Source organism: Trachemys scripta, chromosome 3 (assembly GCF_013100865.1).
Source record: "Trachemys scripta elegans isolate TJP31775 chromosome 3, CAS_Tse_1.0, whole genome shotgun sequence".
NCBI classification, from domain to species: Eukaryota; Metazoa; Chordata; order Testudines; family Emydidae; genus Trachemys; species Trachemys scripta.
This window is the reverse complement of record NC_048300.1, coordinates 45,432,786-45,453,024: the sequence shown is the minus strand read 5'-3', so window position 1 is coordinate 45,453,024 and position 20,239 is coordinate 45,432,786. Positions and strand designations below refer to the sequence as shown.

General features: G+C 41.0%; 1 protein-coding gene across 5 annotated transcripts in view; it reads left to right on the top strand.

Moving 5' to 3' along the window:
• ESRRG (estrogen related receptor gamma) overlaps nucleotides 1-20,239 on the top strand; it is a 468,749-nt gene that overhangs the window by 80,631 nt on the left and 367,879 nt on the right. Inside the window, exon 1 of one of the 5 annotated variants that reach the window (XM_034764596.1) lies at nucleotides 19,084-19,163. The exons of the other annotated variants lie outside the window; for them this stretch is intronic. The gene's annotated coding sequence lies outside the window, so the exon portion shown is untranslated. Of the gene's footprint in view, nucleotides 1-19,083; nucleotides 19,164-20,239 lie in introns of those variants that run through there. 5 annotated transcript variants of the gene reach the window in all.

Below are 20,239 nucleotides of genomic sequence, written 5' to 3'. Positions count from 1 at the left end.
CAGAATTACAGTAGTTATTAGAGGCATTAAAACCTGTGATAAGAAGCTTTATCATGCATTTTGGGGGAGGCTTATTCTTTATCACAAATGACTGTAAATAGAACTGAACAGTAAAAAACTTGATAACACTTTAGTTTACAGTACACCGATAATCAGATACTGTAATTACAGTATAATTACATGATAACTATTGGGTAGTAAGGTAACTACAAAATATTAGAGTTTCCTTGTTTTTCCATGATAAGTTACAAACCTTCAGGGCATACGTAAACTAACATAGGGCCTGATTCCCCTCTCACTTACATTGGCTTTGCATCTATATTCTGATTGACATCAGTGTAGTTGCTTCTGATTTACACCAGTGAAAATGAGAAGAGAAGCAGGACCATACAGTGCGATTATTTATCTCTATATATCTACATATAGATCAGAATAAAGCTCTGATAATTTCATTTGGGCTGTGTGTATGCATGTTTGTTTACATATTAGCGGTAGTAACCTTAAATGTTTTTGGCTTTTTGGAGGTCAGTGTGAATCATGATACCAAGGTAAGTATGTGTTCATACCATTTATAGTGTTAAAGGTTCCAGCTAATTAAGACCGGCTGTGAGGTTGGCAAGAGCAATGTTGATCAACTTGAACTCATCAGGTTTTCTTGATAGTACATGATGAGTACATACTGATAATTTTTTAAAGCACATTAACATCTAGGAGACTTTATTGGGGGAAGGTGATATGCCCTCTATTTGATCAGAAGTGGAGCAGGAGGAAAAAAACGAGATGCTTGAGTATCTGAAATAAAAATTATAAACACTAAAGTGGGTCATAAATACCAGCACCCACATAGGTGTAGTAAACTGTTGAAACCAATGAAAGTTTCAGGTGGTCAACATCTTTCAGGATTAGGTCATTTATATGGGGCCCAATCTTTTCTCAGTTGAAGTCCATGGCAAAACTCCCACTGGCTTTAGTGAGAATGACTCCTTGATTTTTATACTAGTATAATCCCTATGATCATGCTGATTATATTATTTGTGAATAACTAAACCACACTTGTGAGGTATGGATTATACATTTTAATAAGTAATTCTAGATTTAGCTAATAGTAACTCCAAATGTAGTGACCCTGTCATTTGTTTTAACTTTGTAATTACAATGTAGCTGCAGTGTCTAGAGCAGGGATTGGCAACCTTTGGCACGCAGCCCGCCAGGGTAAGCCCCTTGCAGGCTGGTTTGTTTACCTGCCATGTCCACATGTTTGACCGATAGCGGCTCCCACTGGCCACGGTTCACTGTTCCAGGCCAATGGGAGCTGCGGGAAGTGGCACGGGCCGAAAGATGTGCTGGCCGCCGCTTCCCGCAGCCCCCATTGGCTTGGAGCGGTGAACCGCAGCCAGTGGGAGCTGCAATCAGCCGAACCTGCAGACATGGCAGGTAAACAAACCAGCTCGGCGTGCCAGGGGGCTTACCCTGGCGGGCTGCTGGCCAAAGGTTGCCAATCCCTGGTCTAGAGTCTAATTACAGAGTAACTAACTGAATATTTCCTAATATAGACAGAAAAACTCTTCACTACCTGTCCTAATTGTTTTTTTTGTGTGGCCTTTTGACTAAGATCGAGTGGAGTATCAATTTAATATTAGATATGTCCTGATTATGGGACTATATCCTGTATTTGCAGGTGAAAAGACTCAATAAGCTTGTAGGGCTTTCCTATCTATATCTTGTGTGTTACCATGACCTTAATGAATTTCAGTTTAACTTCTAAAATGCCTTCCTAATTTGCCTAGCCGAGGGCCTTGTTTAATTTCTGATAAATGTTGACACTTAGAGATCATTTCTGTCTGATTCACCAGAATTTCTTCCTCTAAAAACTGGTTTTCAGTTCAGCAGCAATGAATTAGGCTGGTTTGCACAGATTTCTGTAGAGAGATTTTTCTTCTGCATCAATGTATTGCTAATGATTACTGTATTTCTAAGCATGTAACTGCACTGAAATGATCACACACGTTCTCAGGCACATAGAAAATGTGCATTAAACAGTGGTCCTAAAATTCTATGTCCCATTGCCCTGAGAGAAGCTTACAACTTGGATCTTAGAAACTCCCTTTTATGTACAGGTGAAGCTCACAGCCTCTGATCCACCTAGGCTGTTGTTAAATGGTGTGCAAAATGCCAGAGTGATAAGTAACATGGCGGAAGCACTGTGCCTTCAGGACAGAAAAGTTCAAATCCTGAGGATTAATGTGGAGGTTGCTGGGTTCATTTGTAAGTATTTTATCAGGCAACATGAGGAGGAAGGTGCTGAGATTGCTGTTTGTAGCTGTGGCTACTTTAGCGCAGTCCACTGAGTGTTCTTTGCAGTGCTCATTATACTGTTAGAATATCAGGGTTGGAAGGGACTTCAGGAGGTCATCTAGTCCAACTCCCTGCTTGAAGCAGGATCAATCCCCAGATAGATTTTTACCCCAGTTTCCTAAATGGCCTCCTCAAGGATTGAACTCACAACCCTGGGTTTAGCAGGCCAATGCTCAAACCACTGAGCTATCCCTCCCCCTCAGGCCTGGTCTCTGGTTTGGAGGGAAAGAGTCTCTAATGACTATCTGAGCACAGTGTGGGGGGGAGCCCTTTCCATTTCTTTTGAATCTCACTGCATTTTCAGAGTTAATATTTTTCATGGTATGATTTTCACAAAAAATGGTTTTATTTTAGGAAACATAATTTTATGAAGGCACATCATAGAGGAAAGGTTAGGATTATTTAAGGGAGGGGAATTAATTGAGTCACTTCTATAGGCATTAGGCAAATTGTCTCACTTGGAGTTAAGCGGCAACCTGGGAGTGTTTAAGTATAGGGTGCCTGCGACTCACTTTATGATAGTCTTAGCTTACGACCTTATATCATTTTATTTCTCTATTAAATCAAGACATTCCATACTGAGACTAGAATGGTGCATGGTGCAGTGGTTAGCTGCTCATGTTCAGAGGATTGTGCAGCATACTGTGATGAAATAATAAAGTTATACAGTATACATGGAGTTTGTACAGGAGCCCAAAAAAGAAAAGCTGCTGCATGGGTGTGTTAGGTTAGAATATAGAAATATCCACACCACAGAATATTGTCACATATGGGGAACGTGTAGTGCCTGCTGTATGTTGTAGGGCTCAGACCTTTGTAAACGTATTCATCCTTGCGACTTAAAAATAATTAGTCACATCCAGAAATCTTTACTGGGCCAGGTCTTTGGCTTCAGTGGTAGTAAGGATTCAGTCCAGTAAAAATACTTAGCACTTCTCTCATCCTTTACTTTTTCACAGGGTTGTACAAATGTTAGCCAAGTAATATTTAAGCAAGTAGAGCTTTATTCTGTGCTGGGCCCACATGGGATGAGTTTGCTGACTTGGAGTATTCACCGAGCAGCCTCTGCAGGAGAGGCTCTTTGAGTGCCTGAGGGGAGGATGGTGGGGCTACTGAAAAGAGCATCCCTCTGGTGCAAGAAGAGGGTGAACTGAGCATATAAGATATAAGTATAGTATTAGATCTTCTTTTTTCTTTAAAATAAACCCCAGCCCTCTTTTCCATTCCTCTTCCACCCTTGGAAAGCTCCATGACTCAAAAATTTCTGTACTTTTTTTCCACTTACATTTGCACTCAGATTAATTCAGTAAAAATGCCACACTAACTGAGCACCTGCTCGATGCAGAACATTTATGACTATCTCCATGAGTGGCTTTTAGGGTTGTGTTACAGCCTGGTCCTAGGAGGTGCTGAAATAGCCCCCAAAATGTGAACTGAATGTAAATGATGCAGTGATATTTGCCTCTATTTGCCCAGCCAGCACCTCTGAGAGATGCAACTGCCCCTTTCGTTTTAGTGGGTGCTACCTTAGATTCCCAGTGATGATCCTTTAAATGACAACATTTGTAACTCCAGCAGAGAAGTGGGTTGTGTCATGGAGTGGTCCACCCAAATACCTTGAGAGAACCTGCTTCAATAAGAAATAAAATCCTCTCCAACTGCACAAGCCTCGTTGTCACCTACTGTCCCACACTGGAACCCATACAGGGTGTCATTAAACAATTACAATTGGGATCACATCCTGAAAGAAATCTTTCCTGAATCCCTTCTACTGGCCTTCAGAGCCCCCAGCCTCTCCCAGCACATCATAGAATCATAGAATTGTAGGACTGGAAGGGACCTTGAAAGGTCATCTAGTTCAGTCCCCTGCACTCATGGCAGGGCTAAGTATTATCTAGACCAGTAGCTCTCAACCTTTCCAGACTACTGTACCTCTTTCAGAAGTCTGATTTGTCTTGCATACCCCCAAGTTTCACCTCACTTAAAAACTACTTGCTTACAAAATCAGACAAAAAAATACAAAAGTGTCACAGCACACTATTATTGAAACATTGCTTACTTTCTCATTTTTACCATATAATTATAAAATAAATCAATTGGAATATAAACACTGTACTTACATTTCAGTGTATAGTATATAGAGCAGTATAAACATTTCATTGTATGAAATTATAGTTTGTACTGACTTCACTAGTGCTTTTTATGTAGCCTGTTGTAAAACTAGGAAAAATAGGTAAATGAGCTGATGTACCCTCTGGAAGAGCTCTGCATACTGCCACGGGTACACATAATCCTGGTTGAGAACCACTGATCTAGATCATCTTTGACAGGTGTTTGTCTAACCTGCTCTTAAAAATCTCTAATGATGAAGTAAAAAGCTCCCCACAGACTAGGACCCATCAACTCAAAGCTGCACCAGACTCTCTGCCATAATAACATATGGAAAACCTGTAGACATATCTCCACTGCTACAAAGATCAATACCAACCCCCCGACCCCAATATACCTTTCAAGATCCATGGATCTTACATGTGCAAATCACAACATGCAGTGTTACCTCATCCAGTGTACTAAATGCACCAATAACAACTATATGGGTGAAATGAGACCATCATTATACTCTCAAATGAACTCTCACAGAAAAATGACTAAAGACAAAAACACCCCATCACCTGTATCACTGTGTATCCGACCTCTCCATCCTCATCCTCAAAGGAAACCTGCACAATACCTTCAAAAGAAGAGCCTGGGAGCTTTAAATTCATAACATTGCTAGACACTAAAAATCATGGACTTATTGAAGACACTGGTTTTATAGCTTATTACAACAACCTTTAACCCACTACCACCCTGCCCTTCCCCCCCCCCCCCCCCCCCCCCACACTGTAGAAGTGTTAACTGGCCATTTTACTTTGAATGGTCCCTTGAAATGTGTTAACTACTTATGCTAAACAATCTGTTCCACCTTGTATTTAGCTGTGATGCTCAGAGTACATTTCCCAGACCTGAAGAAGAGCTCTGTGTAAGCTTGAAAACGTGTCTGTCTCACCAACATATGTTGGTCCAGTAAAAGATATTACCTCACCCAACTTGTCTCTAATATCCTGGGACCAACATGGCTACAATAACACTGCAAACAATATATTAACTGTTTCCTCACTCATCACAGTATGTAAGAAAAGTGAGGGAGGGTCATATTATGAAGAGCTGCACAATCAACTGTGAGGTATGGCAAAGGACCCACACGCCAAATCAAGAAGGAGCCTAGCAGAGCCAAGTGGGGCATCTGAACCACTTAACAGGAGACCAGCTCAATAAACCTAGTGGGGTATCTGAGCCTCTCCAAGGGCAAGCCAAGCCAGGGAGCCCAGCAGAGACGATGGGGATATTCTGACCCCACTGAGGAAGTACTGAGCGCAAGGATCTTGTGATCATTTTGTGGATGTTCAAAATATTGTCTGTAAGCAGCCTCTCATGTGCATGGAGCTTATTTTGTGGCTGGAGCTCAGAAGAGTACCACCACCTTTATCTCATTCAGACCCTGATAGGAGTCAGTTTAGAATGAATTTAAGACAGCTGGTAAGCAAAGTGCAGTAAAGGCCTTGACAAAGAGAAGGAAGAACAGGGTAGTTCTTTAATTACATTTGTCTTTTGATATGCTGCTGCTAGCATATATAAATGTTTTACTTGTTCGTGGATTTGGCACTGTGATGATTTGCAATTGTCTTTTTAAATGTGTGTCATTATGTAATTCAAGTCTAGTGAGAAAAAACCTGTTCCCATTGCCTCTTTAGGTGAAGCAGAGATAACTACTGCTTTTGTATCCTCAAATTTTCCCTGGTGGTTTGTGGGGCGTTAAATAAGAAATCCAAAGGATTTCCCAAAAGGGTTGGAAAAGAAATTTTAGAATGTAGTTTGCAGCAAAAATCATTGGAAAAACCACACTGTTCCCTTCTGTGGGAATTATATTTCCACTTCTGAATTCTTCCTATAAAAAAACGTATTTTTGAATAGAAGTTCTTGCCTTCCGCTGTAGTCACATATGACTTGTTTTTTAGGGCTCTGGTGTCCACCTGGGAGACTGATTTCTGTGGGGGTGAAATCCTGAAGTGTTTACTCAGCCAAATTGCCAATGATCATGGTGCTTTTTAATTGATTTAGACCTGTTTATTGGGAACTGGACAAAGACACCAACCTCAGTTCACATAAGGCTTCAAGCAATTGTTAGGTGGCAGTGAGTTTTAATTACTATCTTCTGAGCTAAGTTCAAACTGTTGATCTAAAAGTGAGCAACTCTGTGTCCCAGATGAGCTACTTGAACCGTCCAGTTATTCTTAGTGAAACATTTTAAATTGCTCCCGTTGTTATCAATGTGTAAAAGATCTCAAATGCTGTCAGAGATGCACATACAATTGTATGGTATGTGCAGTGGGCCAAAGATGGCTTCTTTTTTTGTGGAGCAACTTATGCACTGCAATTTGGCACCTATGTTTTGAGTTGCAAGCACATATCTCAGTACTTGTCCCTGGCACTGCACAGATGCTCAGACAGAATAGGTAATTAAAGGCACAAGTACTCTGATCTGCAACCACCTTGTGGGTGCAAAATTACAGGTGCAAATTTTAGAAGCACAAACTGTACCTGGAAAAAGTAAAGACACAGTCTAAGCCCGGCTGAAAATGTGTGTATGCAAATAAGTATCTAAAAGGAGCGCACACATGGTTAATGCTTGGTACAATTGAATGTTCCTATGTGTAATTAAAAATATAGATCATCGGTTGTTTTCTCCAGATAACCAAAGTGTAGTAAAAGAAGAGTCATATACCATCATCCAAAACTTCAACCAAGCAACTCAGCTTCCTGAAATGTGTTGAAGCAGAATTTTGTTAAAGGCCATGACTAAAAAACATGATTGTTACCTATTCTGGAGGAAGAGCTAGAGTGAGTTCTCAACACCTGCAGTATCTTGTGGTACAAAATCCAGCAGGGTCTGAGTTGCTCAGTAAGGTATTGCACATAAGCTGGCACTTTTAAATGTAAATAGCCTAGACTAAAACAGAAGAATAACCACCTTCATCTTAGTCTTACAACAACAAATGTTAGCTGGTAACCTCACACAGGTTAGTTGTTATGATGACTTCTGTGCTCAGTACATCTGTTATGAGAAAAAAAATTAATCCTAATATTATAATAGTTCATTATTTTTATAGTGCTCACTGAGGTCCTGATCCTAAAGGTATTGATCTCAGGCCCTTGATCCGTCCTGTTTCCATTGAAGTCAATTAAATTTTGCCATTGGGAACAGGATTTGAATAAAGGCTCAATCCTACAGTCCCTGTCCAGGTCAAAGTCCCCATTTTTCTCAAGAGAATTTTTGCAGGATCAGGCCCATTGCCTTTCAGAAAGACAGTTTACTTGTTTAAATGATGATCCACAAGGAATCCTGTAGGATGAAGAATTAAAAAAACACACATTACAAATAATCCATATTGGCAATTTTGTGTTTTTAAAAAATAGTACAAAGAAATTTATACACATTGCTTATAAGAGTGTGTGTGTGTGTGTATGTGCGCTAAGCAATCCATATGTGGATATTCCTCTTTCAGGGCACAATACAAATTGAACTCTAGAAGCTGTTCAAGCAAATTTTAGAGCAAACTGACACAGGAACAGTGATCTTGACATCCAGCATTTCCACCCCAAGTGACATCAAGATATGTCCATGGTGGAAGACTTGCCAACATCTAATTCAAGTGGAAGAGAGGAATCCAATGGAAAAAGTAACAACCCCAGAAAACAGACAGCGGCATGAACAGCTAAATACGGTCTTTCATAGAACAATGAACGCTATGCAGAATGAGACATCAGTGAGGCACATTGCACAGGAGAATGAGTGCTGGCAGTACAGTGAAATCATATGCAGAAAATTGAGATTTTATTTTCGTAAGCATCATGATCATGCTTTATGAAACAAAAACTATAAGATGGTTTAGACCCAAAGTTTACGGTTTAAAAAGATTACTACTTTTTATAGAAAACCTAATATGAACAGATATATTTTCATGATATAAATAACAAATCAAGAAAACAGGCCTATTTCAGATTTATTGAAGTGCAAAAAGTCAACAAGCAACTTAAATGATGAAAGGCACGTTAGAGTTGTATAATTATTTGTAATTAACACAGAAGAAGTGTTGTGTTTTTTTTTTTTTTGTTTTTTTTTTAAATACTTCCGTTTTGAGTGAGTCTCTATACTTAAGTAGGCCAATGGAGTCAATTCTTCTTTCTGATGCTAATGATACTGTTTTTTCCTATGTTCAGGAAAGAATAGATTCTTGAGAGATCTATTTGAAGATAAAACTGCAGATTATTGGAAATTTTGCTAGATCTCTGCATAGAACCAGGACAACAAAACAAATACCATAGTCCTGCCTTTTGATTCTCTCAGTTATTTATTTGTCAGTATGACGGAGGACAGGGTTTCTGTATTTATGCTTCTGACGAACATGGTCAGTGTTAAACCTGTGCCTATGGCCATGGTGTATGGATTGCTACTTAAGAGTTTCTTTATCTACCATCTGGTCATCCACTTCAGAATCAGCTTCCTAGTTACTTCTTTTTCCAGGCCATCTGGCTATTCATCTTCCACCCTGTGGCTTCAGGGTCTCTGTGCTTTTGGAAGGAAAAACATAGCTCATATCACAAATCCATAGTATGAATTTGATGACTGAATAGGAGTTTTTAGCCTGTGTGCTGTATTTGGAGTAATACTTAAGAGACAAGTAGCAAGTTAGACAAATAAAACTACTTAATTATGGAGAAGTGAAGTTCTGGCTTATTTTTGAATCCTAGCCACACAACTCTTAGACTGTGGAGTGACAGGGAATTCAACCAATGAAACACATCATCAGAACACTCCTGTTGCCTGAACATAGCCTCAAGGCAAGATACTTTTCTAGCAGCTTCTGAAAATTACTTCCTTTTGCCAATTAACCCATTAACATGACAGAGTAGATTTAGAGGAGTGGGTCCCAGTTTTGTTTTACCCTGGTGTAACTCCATTGACTTCAGTAGAGTTACTTTTGATTTATAATGGTGTAGGTAAGATGAGAATCAGAACACTGGAGTCCTGATTACTAGTCCTGCACTCTGACCACTAGATAATGTCAGGTTTCAGAGTAGCAGCTGTGTTAGTCTGTATCCGCAAAAAGAAGAACAGGAGTACTTGTGGCACCTTAGAGACTAACAAATTTATTAGAGCATAAGCTTTCGTGGACTACAGCTCACTTCTTCGGATGCATATAGAATGGAACCATGGGCTGTAGTCCACGAAAGCTTATGCTCTAATAAATTTGTTAGTCTCTAAGGTGCCACAAGTACTCCTGTTCTTCTTTTTACTAGATAATGTATCATCCTAGTTGTACATACAAAAGGCTGAAAGATGCTTTAACAACAAACAGCCCCCTCTCCAAACACCTCTAAGTTTTATTAAGAGAAAATTGTAATATTTGTAAATAACCCCTCTATTTAACAGTTTTAGAGCTGCCTAATGGATTGTTAATCCAAAGCCAGACAGATCTTGAGTGCCGCTCGTGCAGCAGTAGGGTGACCAGATCACCCAGGTCAAATATCGGGACGTGGGGGGCGGGGCAGGGCAAAAAAAAAGGTGGCAGAGCAAAAAACAAAACAAAAAAACACAACCCTCCTCCACAAGCACTGGAGGGAGGCCCTGGAGACGCAGAGGGAGCGTGGTGCCGTGAGTGAGTCCGGCCTGGCCCCGAGTGCAGGCAGGACTCAGGGACTCAGTCAGGTGGTAGGGAGAGTAGGTGGGTGGCCCGCGGGGCCAGGCAGCGGCTGTTTCCCCCCCCCGGGCAGCGGGACTCGGGAGCAGCTGCTGCTGCAGCTCCCACTGCTGCGGGGGAAGGAAGCGGCCGATGGCCAAACTTGGCGGCTGCGGCTCTGGCGCCCGGGCCCGAACCCCCCGAGCCTGGGCCTGCTGCAGGGACCCAGCAGGGCGCACGCTGTGCCCAGCTCCTGGCCAGTCGCGTCTGGGCTGCTGCCCAGCTGGTGCAATCCTGCGGCAGACCCGGGGTGGGGGCAGCAGGCCCCAGCCCCCCCTGCAGGGGAACGAACAGGGCTGGGCTGCCGATGCCTCCACCCCGGGGCCACTGCGGGATTGCACCAGCTGGGCAGCAGCCCAGACGCAACTGGCCAGGGGCTGGGCACAGCGTGCGTGCTGCTGGGTTCCCGCAACAGGCCTGGGCTCGGGGGGGGGGGGTTGGGCCTGGGTGCCAGAGCCGCAGCCGCCAAGTTTAGCCATCGGGGCCAGGCCGGACTCTCACTCACGGCACCACGCTCCCCCTGCGTCCCCGGGACCTCCCTCTAGCACTTGTGGAGGGAGGAGGAATGGCGAGCCTGGGGAATAGGCGGGGATTCGGGGAGGGAGCCAATGGGGGAAGGAGGGGGCGGAGTCAGGGCGGGGGCGGGGTTTGGACAAGCACTTCCGGGCTCCGGAGCATTTGCTTGTTTGTCCAGTGTCCCGACCTAACATTGGTCGGGACGCGGGACAAACAAGCAAATATTGGGACAGTCCCGATAAAATTGGGACGTCTGGTCACCCTATGCACCAGAGGGAGCTGCACTTAAGTGCTGACGTTCCAGTGGAACATAAGTACTTTGTATAACATCACTGTGTTGGAGACATCAGCTAAATAACCTCAGATTTATGACACAACAGTAACAAAGCACCTCTCATTTCAAAGGATCTCAAAACATTTTACAAACTTGATAAGAAACCACTTCACCTGCCATTGAAATGCAGCCACCGATGCAGGCACAGAGTGCAGCAGCTGTTCAGCAGTGCCAAGCGGCACTACACAAAGTTTTGGTGGGAGAGTGTAGATGTGAAAATGCCATTTGCCAAGACACTGAAACTAACATCCCTATGCTGGCTAGTTGATATTGATATTCCATCACTTTTTCCCACCTCCCCCTGATGCCATGAATTAAGATCACAGGGCTCAAGCCTTTCCTCTCTGATATACTCTCATATTATAATAATTGTTTTATGTTTGTACAGCTCCTAGCATAATAGGGCCCTGGCCCATGACTGGGTCTCCTAAATGCTAAAGTACTACAAATAGATAGATAGTTATTCTTAATTAGTAATAATAAATACTTAAAGTTCTCAGAGTACTTTATAAAAGTAGAGAAATATTATCACCATTTTATAGGTAGGGAAACCAAGACACACAGAGGTGAAGTGACTGTACAAGGCCCCAGGATAAATCTGTGGCAGAATTTGGACTAGAACTCAGGTGTCCTGATTTTTGCTTTGGTGCTTTAACCAGAAACACCACAGTATGCAGGCACATCTCAGTTGATACCTTGTAAAAAGTGGCTGCAGTGTTGAATTCCCCAGCTTGGGTGGTAGTTAAATGGTTTTGTATTTTATTTATATGCTTTCATTTGCCTGTTGGGGAGTATGGATTACATGCTTTCTTTAGCTTATCAAACTCAGAAATGTGTTTTCCCCCATATCAGTAGGTGAAGGATGTTAGAAACCTTCATGTTTTTCTTTTCCAAGTAAGTAAGTAAATAAATAAATCAAATGGTGTGATTGTTTGCAGTCTGGCATCCACATATCCCAATGCACATTGAAGTGCTATTTGAAATAAGTGAGTCGGCCCTAGACTTTGTGACAGAACTCTAGACAGAAAAAATAAAATGAAACTCCTAATGTGGGGAAAAAACAAAAACAGCCCACCAGGCATTTTGGGCAAGTTCTGCTCCAAAAGAGGAGGGCTGGGGGGGAAGATGGCGAATAATGAATTCATCAAGCTGAAAATGCACAAGCCAATGGAGCGCTCAGGTTTCAATACAAGGCAAATGGAAAGAGAGCCCCCATTACTGTTGAGATGCACAGACACTGCTCCACTAATCGCTTGGTCATGCTTCAGAGACAGTAAGTCATCACAGGCCATGACATGGTGAGAAAGGGGTTCTGAGGCTTGTTAGAAAAAATTGTTTATTTAACATCCATAACCAAGATCATCCCACTCTGCTACCTCCTTTCCCTGACTCCCACTCCACATGTCTCTGCTGGGAAATAGTGAGTCAGAAAATGCTTTCAGACTCCTTTGGTAGAAAAGAAAGTGGTAGCTATTAAAAGCAGTGGACCATTCCCCCTGTGCTGCAGAAGCTCAAGAATTTTGTAATGATATGTGGAACTGGCCACTAGTTTGAATTGAGCCCAGGCTGGTAGTGACTAAAGGTTGTTACTATCCGGCAGCTATTTTGTGACTTTTTTCTAAAATGAGCTGGTGGTGTCAGCCTAGTCCACCACCACAAGTAGCACTTGTTGGTAGTGTCGGCATTGAGACTGAGAAGATTGAGCATGAAAATTGTAGGACAGTATAAGGTCAGGGCTGATCAATGTGGGGATGTTTTTCCCTGCTTCTTCCTGTGCTGTATAATATATTCTGTGTCACAGCTTCTGTCCCTTGGGCTGCCAATCCAGTACCTTTCACAGAACTAAATTAGTCACTCAGGTACTACTACATAAGAACCTAGCTAGATTTTCGAGACACTCATCAAGGTTCCATAGTTAAGGCTACATCAGGCCTTTTGCATGGGACAGGACCGTAAAACCTCCCTGAGGCGGAAACAGTGGACTGCTTAAAAAATGAAAAGTAGAAAGGGGTCTTGGAAAGATCTGTGGATTTTGGAAGGTATTTGAGTCATTGGTAATTTTTCCTGCAAAAAGAAATGACCAAAAATCACACTTTTCAGATTTTGCACCATCTCTCACCAAATTTTGTATCCCTTTTGCTGAAAAGCTACAGCACCCTCCAATTTTAAAATTTCATGTAGATATCCACATCCTCCTCCTTTTGAAGTAGAAATTCCCTTTTCCCAAAATCTCCTAAGCTTTCCGTTTGTTTTTGCAATTTGTTTTTTTTAAATGATTAATGTGTTGCATTTCTTTTCTAAAAGCAATCCTCTAATAGAAAAAAGAAAATAGATCACAATATACACAGTAATTAGCATTTTGATGGTTATATAATAATGCATGATAAAACAAAACTGCTACACTTTTTTTTTTTTTTTTTTAGTCTTTTGCTATATAATTTTGAGGTCTGTGCTCCACAGTTAATCTTTCAAAGGTTGAGCTTTTCTATTACATCTGTCTCCCCCTCCCAATCCCCCTCCCTGGAAAATAATAATACAAAGTTTGTTCTCTTTAGTCCATGGTTGCACATTAAGTACATTGATAGGCTCTTTGATATAAGTCTCCATATCATCTTTGAAATTACTATGTTACATGGAAGTGCACATAACTATTATTGAAGGGGAAGGGATCTAAGTGTCCTTTCCACTTAGCCCCTGCATGCAGCTTTAAAACACAAGGAAATTCCCAAAGGAAAAAACTTATTGAAAAAGTAATCAAGGAATGGAAAGACCCAGCCACACAAACCCTTAAAACCAAGAAATGTATAGTTAATATTGCCTTCCTCAACATACATTAGCTCTCACAAATAACATTATTCACTTTCGCTGGCAAACTCCACCCCTCTATAAATTAGCCTCATCCAGTTCCAGCATGTACAGAGAAATAATATCCACACCATATTCCTCATGAGTGCAGTGTAAGACCAACCTTTAATTCTGACCCTACACTTCACCATGAGAAAATACATCGTACGTTTTACTTATCTTGGCTATTTTGTAATGTTGCTGAGGTCAGTTATGGTTTTCTTATTTCTTTAAAAGTTCTTTCTTAAAGTTCAGAGGCCTATGAATACCCTAAAACAACTTAAGTCTAAAATATAGAATCTTGATTTGATTTGCTCTGGGGTGTTCCAGTATGATTAAACTAAATTAGGAGGGAAGAGGTGGGGGACCCAGAAGCTACATTTTTTTCCCCTCCAGTGCACTTGAATTAGGCAGAATAAGGAACTGAAAATTCTTTCTTCTCCTCTTTCTCCCTTTCCTTCAAAAAAAACTATAAGGATAATGAGGAAAGGAACACTGATTTGAGCTCAATCTATTGCTTAAGGACAAAACACAAACCTCCTTATTGAGTTAAAAATGAGTCTGAATAGCAGTTAGGCTCACGCACATAAAAATTACCACCGCTCCCGCAGTCCTTATTCAGATGAGATGAATTCTTTTTCTGATAGGAGATGAATACTGGCTTTGTTAAACGAGCCCGTAATTAACAGACTTTTAACATCTACAGCTAAAGTGTCTTAAAACCATGTTGCCATGAGAATGTCAGACCTGTGGAGACAGAGTTATTAAAGTTACAGTTGCTGAGGATAAACTTTACAAAATGGCTACTGTGATTTGGGTGGTTGCCAGTCAAGTGAAAAGATGACCAGCAAGGTATCAAACCTTTTCATTATTAATGCTGATTGCTTTATCCTCTGGAGACCAGGGTTCAAGTTGTGGGAAATGGAATTAATGTGGTAATCTTGTTCTAGTGCCAACTATTTTATACCATCAAAAAGCCACAGCACACTTTGGCAAGATTGGCAATCTGTTCAGAAGTGCATGGACTGGGACAGCAAGGGTTTTGCGGGGCAACATCAAAGCAAACAGTCAGAAATTTGTGAAATAACTTGTAGAACACCTGGCCTCCAGAAAAACTTGATCCTGCATGGTTCTGAGTGTCCTCAAGTCGTATTAACTTTAGTATCAGGTGTGCAACACCTCTCAGGATCAAGCCCTCCCATTGGCCTGAGTGCAGACTGTCTATTTATCTACCTACTTGTGGAATTGGCTTGATTAGCAAAAGTTTTTTGCTGCACTTAATTAACACAGACAGAGCCTGACTGTGTATGTATCCATCTCACTATTTAGACCATGTCCATCATCAGGGTCTATGCCTATCTCCTACCAGTTTCAGCCATCACTTTTTTTTAAGTATCTAGTCTAATTCATTTGGAAGAAAAGAATTGACACTCTCCTTCCCCGTCCTTGTTTGTCCAGACGACACTGATAACATAAAAGATAGGTAAAGGGTAGGTCATTCAAAGAATACATAATATAGTAAGATGGTGGTTCTTTCAGGTTCATATAGCAATCTGATTTCATTTCTGAGTCCCCAATTGATGTTTGTTTTTATTTAAAATGTCTGTAAGGGTAACTGTTCTGAATGTACCATCCAAGATAATAGCATTAACTGGCATGGCTGCAAAATCAATAATAGTATCAAAAATATACATCTACTGATGAAGAGTGACATAAAACAAATTTGTTAACTAAAACAGATGGAGTCAACAGTTTAAACGTACACCATAAATGTTTAAACTCCATTCAGATTTCTTGTTTGTTTTAACTTTTAATAAATCATTTAAAAAAATGCATTGAAATACATACCAAAGAATGTGGAAAGGAAAGGAAAGGTCACTCAGACAGTGCTTTCCTACCTCCCAAAGGGGAGGGTAAGAAAACCAGTAGTAGACTTCACCCAGAGAAAGTAATTGAAAATGCTAATTTAGTGTCCATAGACTTAACTTTGAAGGACAGGTCTTTGTCATTTGGCTTCTTGAGAAACAGCAGAGCAGAAATAAAAATAGATCATTGACCAAAAAATATTCCTTTCCAGCTGGGATGTTTAAAGCACCACAGTATTTGTTCATTTTTAATCCTATATAAAACAGCTATTTCAAAACGACCCCAAAAGGAGACTAAATGACCAAGGTCAAGCACACAAGAATTTTTTTTAATTGAAATGTAATTTGCGAAAATATAGAAAACCAGATTCTTTCTTTGAGCTCATAAAATAGTGACAAGGAATGGGAAAGCTGGGCCTGATCGCCCCGTCTCTTCCAAACCGCTCTGTAGGCGTGCGGAGGTCTTCAGTAGATTGATCCTTGGTGGGGGCATTTGGAGACTGAGCCTAGAAATCAGGGGGCATGAACCACATTCCCTTGTGGCCCTCTATTAATCCTCCCTGCTTTGATTATTTGTATTCCTAGCATGAGTAATATGAAGGCGATGTGGGGATACATGGGGACTGCATGGGCACTCCCTTGCCAGTCATCATAAAAGCACAAATTAATGCTGTAACAGTTTAAATTTCATTTTGAAGGAAACCGTGAAAAGACTCAGCATTTGGCTCAGAGGCTTCCATGCTGTTTGAGATTTGTTTTTTCTTGGAGGGAACATGGGGATGAAGTCAGATTCGGTTGTATCAATATTCTGTAATATTGTTGAATATTGTAGAGAGGCCCAAACAGTTTCTTGAGCCTAAATTTATTTTCAGTTTCTTTATTTTAGCTCTGGGAATCAGACCATGAGAGTACTGCCTTTCTCACTGCTCACATAGGTGGAGAGTGCCCTCAGTACAATGGAAGTGGGGTGGCTTCACTCTACACAGGTGACAAGATGTAGTAGGGATGTAATAGACACAAGTAGTATGGATCAACCCTTTCCTGTGTATTGTTCAAGAGTATTCTGTATGAACTCCTTGTAGCTCACATACGGAGAAGTTTGAGGATTAGGTGGGAAGCCCAGCTTGTGCGATGGTGGACCCATGACTACAAGGATCTACTGGCCAATGCTTACATCCCTGAAGCTGTAGTAGCAGAAGGGGCTTAATTGCAGTTCTGCAACTTATAGGAGAGGATTCCTTACTCCATAGAAGTCTCAAGTGACCCATGGGGCCAGATTTTCAACTACAGTACTGTAAATCCTCGTAGCTTCGTTGAAGTAAATGGAGCTTCAACAATTTGCACCAGTTGAGGATCTGGCATATTTATTCTAGCTGTGAGCTGGTGATATAGCTGTGTTTTGATTGTGCCTTATGGCACTATAGCATGGCGCATACAGAAGTATTTGGAAGACTTCCATTGATGCACCAGACATTGTGTAGAACATTTATTCCTGGCTCCTTTCTTGATGGACTAACACAACTCGGAGCAGAAATGTGGAGTAAAACTGAGCACTGATGGAAGACACAAAAATAAGAAGCTACTAATTCGGGACTATCAGAGGTAATAATATCTAAACACCTTAACCTCAAACTCATTAGTCTCACATATCTCAATCAATATGGATTCTCTCAGAAATCAATTTTCACCCGCAAATATGATTGTTAAATAATTCACAAGTTACAGGCCTTCGGGCAGGAAGAGGTTAGAGAAGCAGAAGGAAAATGGTGATCTCGACCTCAGATGCAATTTCAATTAAAAGAGGAGAGCATCTGTAAAATATAGTTTTATGTTTAAGGTGTCAGCCCGTTGTTTAAAGCGGGGGGGGGGGGGAAAGGTTATAAATGTGCATGATATCACTTCGCAATGTGATATTTAAAAACTCTATTTTTTACACATTAACAGAAAAGATGCTATTATATTTATCAGCAAAGAATATTTCATTTAAAACACTCATCCAGTAATGGTTGTGTCTTTACTTAGATTTTTTTTTTTAATTTTATTTTTGGTTTACTTTTGCTATCAACTGGTCTTAAATTACACAGTTAGTTTATTATGATGTACCATCTAAAGACAAAGGCAGCAGACAACTTTAGGGGATTTTATCAAATTCTATGAATATTTTTAACCAAATGATATAGGATTTATACTTGGATTTTTATTTTTGTTCTGTCATCTGCTTGGCCCTATTTGTATATTTTCATACTAGGTATTGTCATAAGACATGCTAGCTTGGCTATGTGATAGCCATTCACAGTATAACTATCTTATGGGTATAAAAAGCAAGAATGAGGACTTCTTCCTGAGGGTAGTATAAGGGGCCTGATTCTTTTCTGAAGTCCTGATTCAATACCTACTGTAAATCAGTGGTAAGATTCCCATTGACTTAATGCAGTGGTCCCCAAACATTTTACCTCACGCCCTCCCTTGCCCCTGTCCATGCCACTCTCCCATCCCCAGTAGCCGGGCCTGGGAGTGGGGTGCGGCTCTGGGAGGGGGGATGGGGACAGAGGTAGGGGGGCCGAGGCTGTGAGCTGGGGGCGGGGCCGGCAGCCCGGATCCTCGTAGGCGGGGCTGGCAGCCAGGGCCAGGAGTGGAGCCCAAGCCCCAGCCACACACACCCTGAACATTCCTAGGCACCCCCCTAAGGGGAGTGCCCACAGATTGGGGACTTCTGGACTTAATGGGTCTTGGATCAGGCCCTAGTTACATCTGTGTAAATTCAGAATAACTCCACTAAATTCAGTGGTGTTAAACTGGTATAGACTATTCACATTCAGGCTCTGAATCCTCAGAATTTGTGGTTTAGTTCACAGTTGCCAACTTTCACATAGTAAATAAGCACCATGACTTTCACAATAAGCCAAAAATCAAGCTAATCCCTAAGAACCCCAACGCTCTATGTAACTAGATTCCCCCCGGCATGCAGTCTGGGACTGTGGTGGGCCCGTTGTGCACCCCTGACTCTCAGCCCCTGCTTGTCCCCCCTTGCTCCTGCTTGCCAGGAGCCGTTCAAAAAAAAAAAAAAAAAAAAAAGAAGTAACAAGCTACAAGCCAAAAACTAGCCAACAATCAACTCACAAGCCAAGTAAGCCAAAAACAAGCTCAATTTCTGCATTTTCGTTGTGGGTTTGGCATGTCTGGTTTAGTTATATCTATGGATGCAAACTGTAGCTTTAGCAACATTTTAAAATCATGATGTAATGTAAATTTATTTACTAACTTAATTATTTTTGTACTAGACATCACTTAGAAGTAATTACAATGATACATTTTAATTTGCTGTTATCTGTATTCTCCCAGGGACTTTTCAATGGACATGATCTGGATAAATATCAAACATTCCAAATGCATTTGAACTCAGCCCAGGTCAGTAATGACCAAAAGATATTACTTTTGGAAGGCCTTCCTCCAGTGGCTAAGTTAAATGAGCTGGTGATCTCATTCCATTTCTAAAGGCACTCACACACTCCACTGATGGATGTGTAAGGGCTTGTATAAATAGATTCTAAGTGAAAAGGCGTCCATGTAAAATACACAACTGGAACTTATTGGCCTTCTCTATAGACCTAGCTACCTTCTGACCCCTAGAAGTGGTCCCTTTAGGTCCAAGTTAAGACACTTTAGTGTGTGAGATATTGCGTGGTACCTAGGCTGTAGTTCTGCGTAGGGTCTCATTCTCAGGGATCTCAGTTTGGCACCTTTCCCCTGCAATAAATTTCCCCAAAGGTGAAAAAATAAGGTTTCCTTTAAAAAAAAAAAAAAAAAGAGAAGGGGGGGGGGAGGGGCTCTTAAGTCTGTGGAGTAACATTAGGTATTGGCCTAAGATGTATTTCCCCTTATGAGAAAAATTCTGAGGAATTTAACAGAACCATTCTATCAAATGTTATCCAGAATTAATTCTCTCCTATGGAATTCTATAGTAGTGGTTCTCAACCAGGGGCACACATACCCTTGTGGTTATGCAGAAGTCTTCCAGGGGGTACATTAACTCATTTAGCTCTTTGCCTAGTTTTACAATTGGCTACATAAAAAGCACTAGCGAAGTCAGTGAAAACTAAAATTTCATTCAGACAATGGCTTGTTTATACTGCTCTATATACTAGACACTGGAATATAAGTACAGTATCAATATTCCAATTGACTTACTTTCTCATTTTTACCATGTAATCATAAAATAAGCCATTTTTCAATACTAGTGTGATGTGACACTTTTGTACTTTATGTCTGATTTTGTAAGCAAGTAGTTTTTAAGTGAAGTGAAACTTGGGGTACACAAGACATATCAGCCTCACATGGAAGGGGTACTGTAGTCTTTAAAGGTTGAGAACCACTGTTCTATAGGATGAGTCAAAACACCTAAAGAAATGATATCATTCTCTATTAAAATCTATGACTTGATTAAAATGGGGGTGAGGGAATCAAATAACTACACCTCTACCCCG